The sequence below is a fragment of the Myotis davidii genome, unplaced genomic scaffold (assembly GCF_000327345.1).
Source record: "Myotis davidii unplaced genomic scaffold, ASM32734v1 scaffold1910, whole genome shotgun sequence".
NCBI classification, from domain to species: Eukaryota; Metazoa; Chordata; class Mammalia; order Chiroptera; family Vespertilionidae; genus Myotis; species Myotis davidii.
In genome coordinates, this window is record NW_006283016.1 from 306846 (window position 1) to 315039 (window position 8194).

Genomic DNA, 8194 nt, shown 5'->3' on the forward strand with positions numbered 1-8194 from the left:
CTCGCCTCCTCCCCCCTCCCCCCCCGCCCCCCCCCCCCCACACACACACACACACACACACACACACACACACACACACACAGAGCTGTCAGCATGCTCTCCTTTTAGAAGGAAAGCCCACCCTACTGTTAGGTGGGTTTGTCTTGACGTACTTGGAATCCAGGGGTTAAAGATTCAATATAGTTTTCTTTGCAGGGAAACTCATCTTCATTGCCTTAGATGCTGATCCCAGCTGTAATTTCACAGAGAAATTCATGGTGATTCTCCAAGGCCTAGGTTTCTGTTTAGGAGCATGTATATATCTTGGCGTTACAGCTCTCGCAGAACAGTCAAATCTTACACTCAGGGAATTAGAGTGCACTTCGCTTATTGTTTCGCTACCTGACTTTGTAAAAACTAGACAACAATGAGAAACACACAGATGCCATGTTGCATTCAGAGTTAGTATTTCCAGTAAACTAAAATGCAAGGGAGTTAGCCATTTCTATAGATCTTAAGTATCTGGGGCCTTCTGTTAAGTTCTGCACTGCAAAGCTACTTAGCCAATTTCCAATGGGATATAAATGAGTCGGTTTATATGAGATTCATGTAGCTGATAGGTGAAGTTAGTTTAAAATCTTACAGCAGAAATTCTCTTATCTTTAGCAAAACACCTTGAGAAAGACCATTTACTTTATTTAATTTTATTCCTCAGCTTTTTAAAAAAACTCTATTGTGGAAAATTTGATACATTTATGGAAGTAAAGAAAGTGCTTTGTGTACCCATCCTTGAGCCTTAACAATTTGCTGCTGTGGACCAGTCATGCATCATCTGTATGCTTACCCATACCCCCTCCCAAATCCAAGAGGCTGTACCATTTTAACTGGAAACCCAGCTGTCAGGCCCTGACTGGGCGAAATAGAGGGAGAGACCTACACTCAAGGAGGGAGTCTTGAGGTTCTACAAGTTCTTTACTCCTTTGTAAACCAGTCGGGAAATTTTACCAATTGCAGAGGGCAGTAGGATTAAATAGATCAATGTGTTTGAATATATGCAAATTAAAAAGTGGCATAAACTGTAAGATAGCATCAGTTATTTAAAATGAGCAATGCCCATGTTGAAGAAGAGTTTGTTGATGCAAATTGTTAATCTAATACTAAAGGTCCATTACTTCTAAATCCACGTCTGTTACTCATGCGGTTAATAGACATTTATTGAGCACCTGTTCCTAGTTAGCCTCCAAGCCCTGCTGGTACCTTCAGTGTCAGGGACCACAGAGAAGTGCTTTACTTCAGAGCAGAGTTTACTACTTTAAAGAGCAATGCATATCTTCTTTTGCATTATATGTAGGCATACTGGTGATTTTTCATTTCAAGATTAATCAGATGATAACTAGGAGGAAAAAATGCAGCTTTATGAAAGAACTGAGATAAAATCATTACATTTCATTAAAGACAGCATGCAGTTAATTGGCCTTATCCTCACTGGGTACCATCCTTATTTTTTAAAACTCACATCTACACCATTACTGGCAAACGAATTTTAGTGTAAAATTGTTTCTTTTTTTCCTAAACAGTATTGTGGTATTGTAATTGTTTCATTTCAAATATAGTGGCCTGTTCTCCCAGAGCAGCTAATCTCAACAATGCAATTACACAATCTAATGACAAATCCTAGTCAAAAGAAAGGCAAATTAGTGGGTTCAGTATAACTGTATGAATTCCCAGCACCGATAAAAAGATCTTCTGCGAATTACTGAAATTTTGCAAATTAGCAGGTAAGCAAACAATGATAAGAAGCATTAAAGGCCCCTATCTCATGGTGGGAATGCTATTTACTTCCACATGTTAAATTATTCTGAACTATGAAAGTGTTCATTATGAGCTAGTAAAGACAAGAATTAACATAAGCCTCAAAAGCACAGAGAAGTCTTCACTAAAAGTTCATGCCTGTGTACTGTGGTTTATTTAGCTTTTATGAAAGATCCAAGACTTGCCTTTGGAAAATGTTATGATTTCTGTTTCATAATTCAAAATAATCTATCTCAAGGAGAGCACAGAGTCAGGAATGGCAAGAATTCAGAAAAAAAAAACAATGAAGAGCAATTTTTACTTAAAAGTGTAGTAATAACCCGGCCGGAGTGGCTCAGTGGTTGAGCTTCGACCTATGAACCAGGAGGTCACAGTTTGATTCTGGGTCAGGGCACACTCCTGGGTTGCGGGTTTTTCCCCTAGTCAGGGGCCCGATTCATATTTTCTTAATGCAAATTTTTTAAAATGTTGTGCTATTTGTTTACCTGAAAGTTTCGTTTTCATTATGCCAAATGTCATTTACAAGTGCTGAGCACACAACTAAAGGCACATGTCTGCAGTCCTCTGCTTTGAGATTGAGTAAGCCATGTGGAAAATGATGTATTTTAAAAGGACAATATTTTAGTGAACATCTTTGCTTTTATTGTGTGGTTAATTGTTGACTGAATTTCCCCCAAGGCTGTGCAAATGCAACAAGGAATGATGCAGTGAAAGAAATATTAGGAAAAATCATGACTTGTTTTGGAAATGTTCTATATTATGTTTTAAGAAAACAAAGCGATGCCTTATAGGTTCCCACACAGATATATATGCAATCCACCCCTTTCTATTTTTTTAACATATAGTTTACATATAGTAAACTGTATAAATTTCAAGTGCTTAGTTTAATCACTTTTGACCATGCATAACTCCCACCCAAAACCAGATGCAGAACATTTACATCACTTCAGAAAGTTCCCTCTGCCCTTTCTCACCCAATTCCTGGCCTGCAGATAGCCTGGGGTAATTTCCATCACTATAGATGACTTCTGCCTATTGTTTGACTTCATATAAAAATCAGACACATGCACTCTTGAGTGGCTAGTGTCTTTCAGATGACATAATGTCTGTGAGATTCACCCATGTTGTCGTGTATCACAGTAATTGGGTGCTGCAGGGAAAGGGAGGATGGGGTTTCATGGAAAGCTTTATTGCTGATGTAAAATTAATTGGGTTCCCCTCCAAGGTACTATCTTCTTCCATCTTGCCATGGAAGAAGTTCAGCAGTACTAGAATTAAGGCCACTGCCCCAAATTTCTATTCCATATTCAAGTCCAGTCCAGCATCTGGCTAGCTTAGCTTGTGTTCCCAGCTGCAGTCCATTGCTTCAGGCCACATGGCAGACTAGTGCATGGGGGCATGTGGGTCATGGAGCTAGAGAGAAAGGGGAGTAAGGGGAACAGAGCAAACAAGAGACAAGGAAGAGGGAACTCTTTGTCTGGGGGTTTTGCCCTTCCAAGATTCCCAGGCTTACATTGGGGTCCACCCTTCTAGCCAATGATCTTCCTCCCAGGCTAGACTGACAGGCCAGCACCTCCCCTACATCACTCCGACTTCACTGCACATGTGTACATCTCCCCCTTTGTTCCGTCTCTTCCCCAGTGATTGGCAGGGAGCATGAAGCTGTAGCCTCCTGAGGAAGCCGCTCCATGACCATGCTTATAATGTTTGACCTCCCCTTTGCTCTCTTCCTTATTAATATTAATGAACTAATTATGATGATAGCATTTTGATATAATTTTGTGACTAGAATAATGAAGAAATTGAGTTTTTTTTCCACATGGATATTCAGTTCTTCAGACATAATTTCTTAAAATGCCTAATCTTTACCTATTCATTTTATTAGGCATTTTTGTTAAAAATCATTTGACAGTATATATGTGGACCTATCTCTGAACTCTTTTCTGTTATATTGTAGGTTTTTAATATGTTTTGAAATCAGTTGTGTATTTCCTCTGATTTTGTTCTTCTATGTCAAGTTTGATTTAGCTGTTCTAGGTCTGTTGTATTTCCTTATTAATTTTAGAATCAGTTTGTCAATTTCTTTAAAAAAATCATGCTGAAATTTTGATTTCTACCCATTGTTGTACAACACTTTGAAAAAAATCGTTATTATATTTCACTTATTCAACAAAATTTATTGAGCATCTGCTCTCTTCTGGGAATTATTCATGTTTGATATTGTAACAGTGAACAGAACAGTCAAAGAAATTCACCTTCATAGTTGGGGAAGGCAAATAATACATACAAAATAAATTTAAGTGTTATGGGCAAAAATTATAAGAAGGCAAGGTAATAGAAAGTGATTAGTCATGTGGAAAGAGGCTATTTTAAATAGAGATATCGTGGAAAACCTCTATACTTCTGTGACATCTGAGAAGAGACCAGGATATATTAAAGGGATGAGTCATGCAAATATCTGGAGGCACAACATTGATAGCTGAGGAATCAGCAAAGATAGTGAAGTGATAGTGTTCCTGCCAAGTCCAAGGAGTGAGCAAGGAGGCCTGCGTGGCTGGAGTGGAGTGCAGCAGTGGGAGACTGTGGGAGCTGAGGAGGCTATAAGTCCACAGTACAGGCTTGAGTGATGTGAGTTTATTGAAAGAGAATGACATAATCTTTCAAAATGATATAGCAGGCTGCTGTGTAGTAATAGACCGCTGAGAGCCAAAAGTGGGAGCAGGGAAATTGGTTAGGAAGAGATTACATCGGGACAGGCAAAAAATGATGTAGACTCTTTTCCTTGATTTCTAATTCTTTGTCTATTAGGTTTTTTTTTAATCAGTTTGGTATTTTAGAAAAAACTTTTCTTGCTGTTTTTAAGAAAGCCTTTTCTTTAGAATGGAGGGAGAGAGAGATAGAAACATCAGTGAGGAGAGAAAATCATTGATCGGCTGCCTCCTACACACTCTCTACTGGGGATCAAGCCTGCAACCCAGTCATGTGCCCTGACCATAATCAAATCATGACCTCCTGGTTCATAGGTCAGCACTCAACCACTGAGCCACATCGGCCAGGCTCAATTTGGCATTTTGATATCTGTGCTAAGAATGCTGTTTAACAAGAATTAGGCCCTTCCTTATGTAATCCTGTGTTAAAAATGGGACAGTAAGTGGGGCTCCAATTTGCAGGTCTCATCTCTATTGATAACACCCATGTCTAATTTCATTCTGTTTAATGCCTTAAGCTTTGCTGATTTTCAATTACATTTCTTGTTTTTGAGCAATCCAAATTAGAATGTCTTAAAACTTGACTGCTTGATAATTCTCTGTGCATTGTTTCTTCTACATGTTCAGTGGCATTGCCTGATCTGGCCTCTTTTGAAATGCTTTGGAAATATTAATAGACATTCAGTTGTTTTCATCTGTCTGCAGATGAAACAAAATGGTGGTCGGTAGTTGATGTAGACCATATTGTCTGTATTTTAAATAAATGGTATTTTTAGATTATGACACTGTTCTTCCCCTCATATTTATTACTATTATTATGTCTAGCAAATCTGTCTTTGAATTAGGAATACTAGGTTAGTTATGGGGTGACAGGGAAACATTGCCAAGCATGGTAAATTTGATTCTAGGATTTTAGACTGAATTATTATAATTAATTCATTTTCTAATTTTATTTAAGTTAGTGACAGTTCATTAATATGTTCTTATGGGTTTAAGAAGTTCAGAGAATGTTGTGATCATAATTATGTGCATTTAATGATATTAAAGTGAAATGTTTAGCTTTGTATGAATATTTTTAACAAGTTCAAAACAAAAAAGTAATATCAAATGTGAAGAGACCATTTTCCTTTATTGTGTAATATTTGTAAATTTAGCTATTTTCAAGGCTCAAACTCTAGCTTTTCTGGTTTAAATTGAACATATTATTCTCGTACTTGATGTGTGGGGCATGGGAGAAGGGAAATGCTTTAAGATTTTATCAATGAAATTAAACATTATCCAAAGAGCTTCGGAGCTAAAAGAGCTCCATATTGAGGGACCAGACTCCAGCCTTACTGCATCAGCCCATCTCTCTGATGGCAAAGCCAGCGTCCCAGAGCGCGTTCCTGGAGGGAGCCTCTCATTGCCCGTGCTGAGTGGACAGTCCATTCAGCCATCTGACCACACTGGCTGACTTTTTAAATACTTTAAAATTCAGTAATTAAGTTTATGTACAGTGATATGCAGTTAATAATCTGTCTCCTGTTTTGAGTTTTCTTTAAAAAAATATTTTTATTGATGTCTGAGGGGAAGGGAGAGGGAGATGGAAAGGGAGAGGGAGAGGGAGAGGGGGAGGGAGAGGGAGAGGGAGAGAGAGAGAGAGAGAAACATCAATGATGAGAGAGAATCATTGATTGATTGGCTGCCTCCTGCACGCCCACACTGGGAATCGAGCCCACAACCTAGGCATATGCCCTGAACGGGAATCAAACTGGGACCTTCTGGTTCTTAGGTTGACACCATGCCAGTTGGGCCTGTTTTGAATTTTCTTTGTGCTATCAGCCATGAAAAACATAAAACTTGGTTTGTCACCTAAAAGAGATCACCTCATCCTGGTGAATTTCTGTCAAGCACTGGATAACCCTAAATTCATGTATTTAAGGTCACAGTTATTAATTGAGTAAATGGAAGGAATGCAGTAAAGATATAACAAATAGAATATGAATATTTAGAACACAACATATGTAGTGCATTCTTTATGGCTCTACAGTAAAGCTTCTACAGGGTGTAGCTGGTGTTATGCTTTATATTTATTTCTTTTCTTTGTCTTGTTATAAAACTAACATTCTCTGCAATTTAAAAATATTGCACTAGTTTTAATAAAGTAGGCTCTCTTAATTCTTTTCCTACTGCCACAGTTAATTTGGGCATTGCCAGTCTGTTACTGTTAGAATTGCTATTCAACTAAAAAATGTATTATGATCTGCTCCACACATACACATTACATTATAATGAGCTAAACATCATTGTGTTTATATCAGCAGTTGTGACAGGAAGTGGCTTCTCTAATGGTAATGACTACCACATCAACGATCATTTTATTATAAAATGTCTATTGTCTTCTACTTGCTGCCATATCAATACTCAGAATGTGTCTATCCATTCCTAGGAGATACAGATGCCAAAAAGATCTAAATTCACTCTCCTATTCCCAGAAAAACCCTAAGTAATTAGAATGTACAAAAAATGACAGCAGTCAAATTCTATCCCCCAAGGTGTTCTCCCTGCCCCCCCCCACTTGCTTTAATAGGTTTATGTACTTGCTAAGGCAACTTTGGAAAACATCTTAGTGGCCTCAAACTATTATGGCTAAAAATACCCGACCATGTCTGCCTTTGCCCAGTGCCTGCTGAGTTACAGGTGCTTGTTGTCATTGCTGGGCTGGTCATCTCTAAGACAGGTGCACTTACAGCCTTGCCTACGTGCACAGAGGGAAAGGGAAGGGAGAAGTTCGCATCACCGAACAGTCCCTTCACCTCTCAGAAATGTCGCAGTGTAGGACCCTGCAGAAAGGGGCAAGATTAAAAACGCAGCAGTTACAAAACCTGCTCATCCTATGAGGGAATTCATCTGTTTTCCTAGCCCTTCTCTCCCGTTGACATCAACACAGCAACTACTTCTTGAGCATTTGCTATGTGCAAGGTATCCAGGGATTTAAAAGGGACTGAAATAGCCCAGAAGTCTTCAAGGAGTGAGTTGGATAATAATGTGAGTACTTAAATATCTACAAGCAAAAACTCTGGGAATCACACTTGGGAAAGTGTGTCTATAGTGGCATTTAGTTTATGGCACCTACAAATGTTGACAGGAGTTCCCTTTATCAACATTTAAGCCAACACCCAATTACCCATGGATGCGATTTTGACAATTGCAAAGGACTTGATTTGCAACCCAACTGGTTCTTGGGTGTTGGTGGCAAGTCAGACCTCCTTAAGTCTGGAGTAGCATACTAGAGCTGGAAGAAGAGGGATCTGAGGACAGAAAAAGGAAGAGGGCCCGGAAAAGGTTGAGTGGGTTTTGCAGGCAAGGAAAATAAATATCGGGGGGTGGGGCGTGGGAGGGGGAATCATGAGCCTGTCTCTGTAGCAACTCATTGGAGTTGACTTGTGAGTAAGCAATCTGACACATTTCACAAGGAGATTTTTTTTTCTTTTAATAAATGCACTCTTTTGCTTTCCTCTCATGCTCTTCAACTTGTACTTACCTTTCTTATGGCCTTTCTTCCTTTGTTTTTTCATCTTCCCGGTCTATGTCTTAGGGTCAGCATTGTTTAGCCCAACAACCTAAAGTTTTACACACTTGCCACAAATTGTCACACACAATAAAGGTTTTAGGAACTGGGACTCAACTGAGTAAAGAAAAAGTACTTTTTCCTG

General features: G+C 38.9%; 1 protein-coding gene across 1 annotated transcript in view; it reads left to right on the plus strand.

Moving 5' to 3' along the window:
* Nucleotides 1-8194, plus strand: part of NEK10 (NIMA related kinase 10) — a 139093-nt gene that overhangs the window by 91502 nt on the left and 39397 nt on the right. The window lies entirely within an intron of this gene.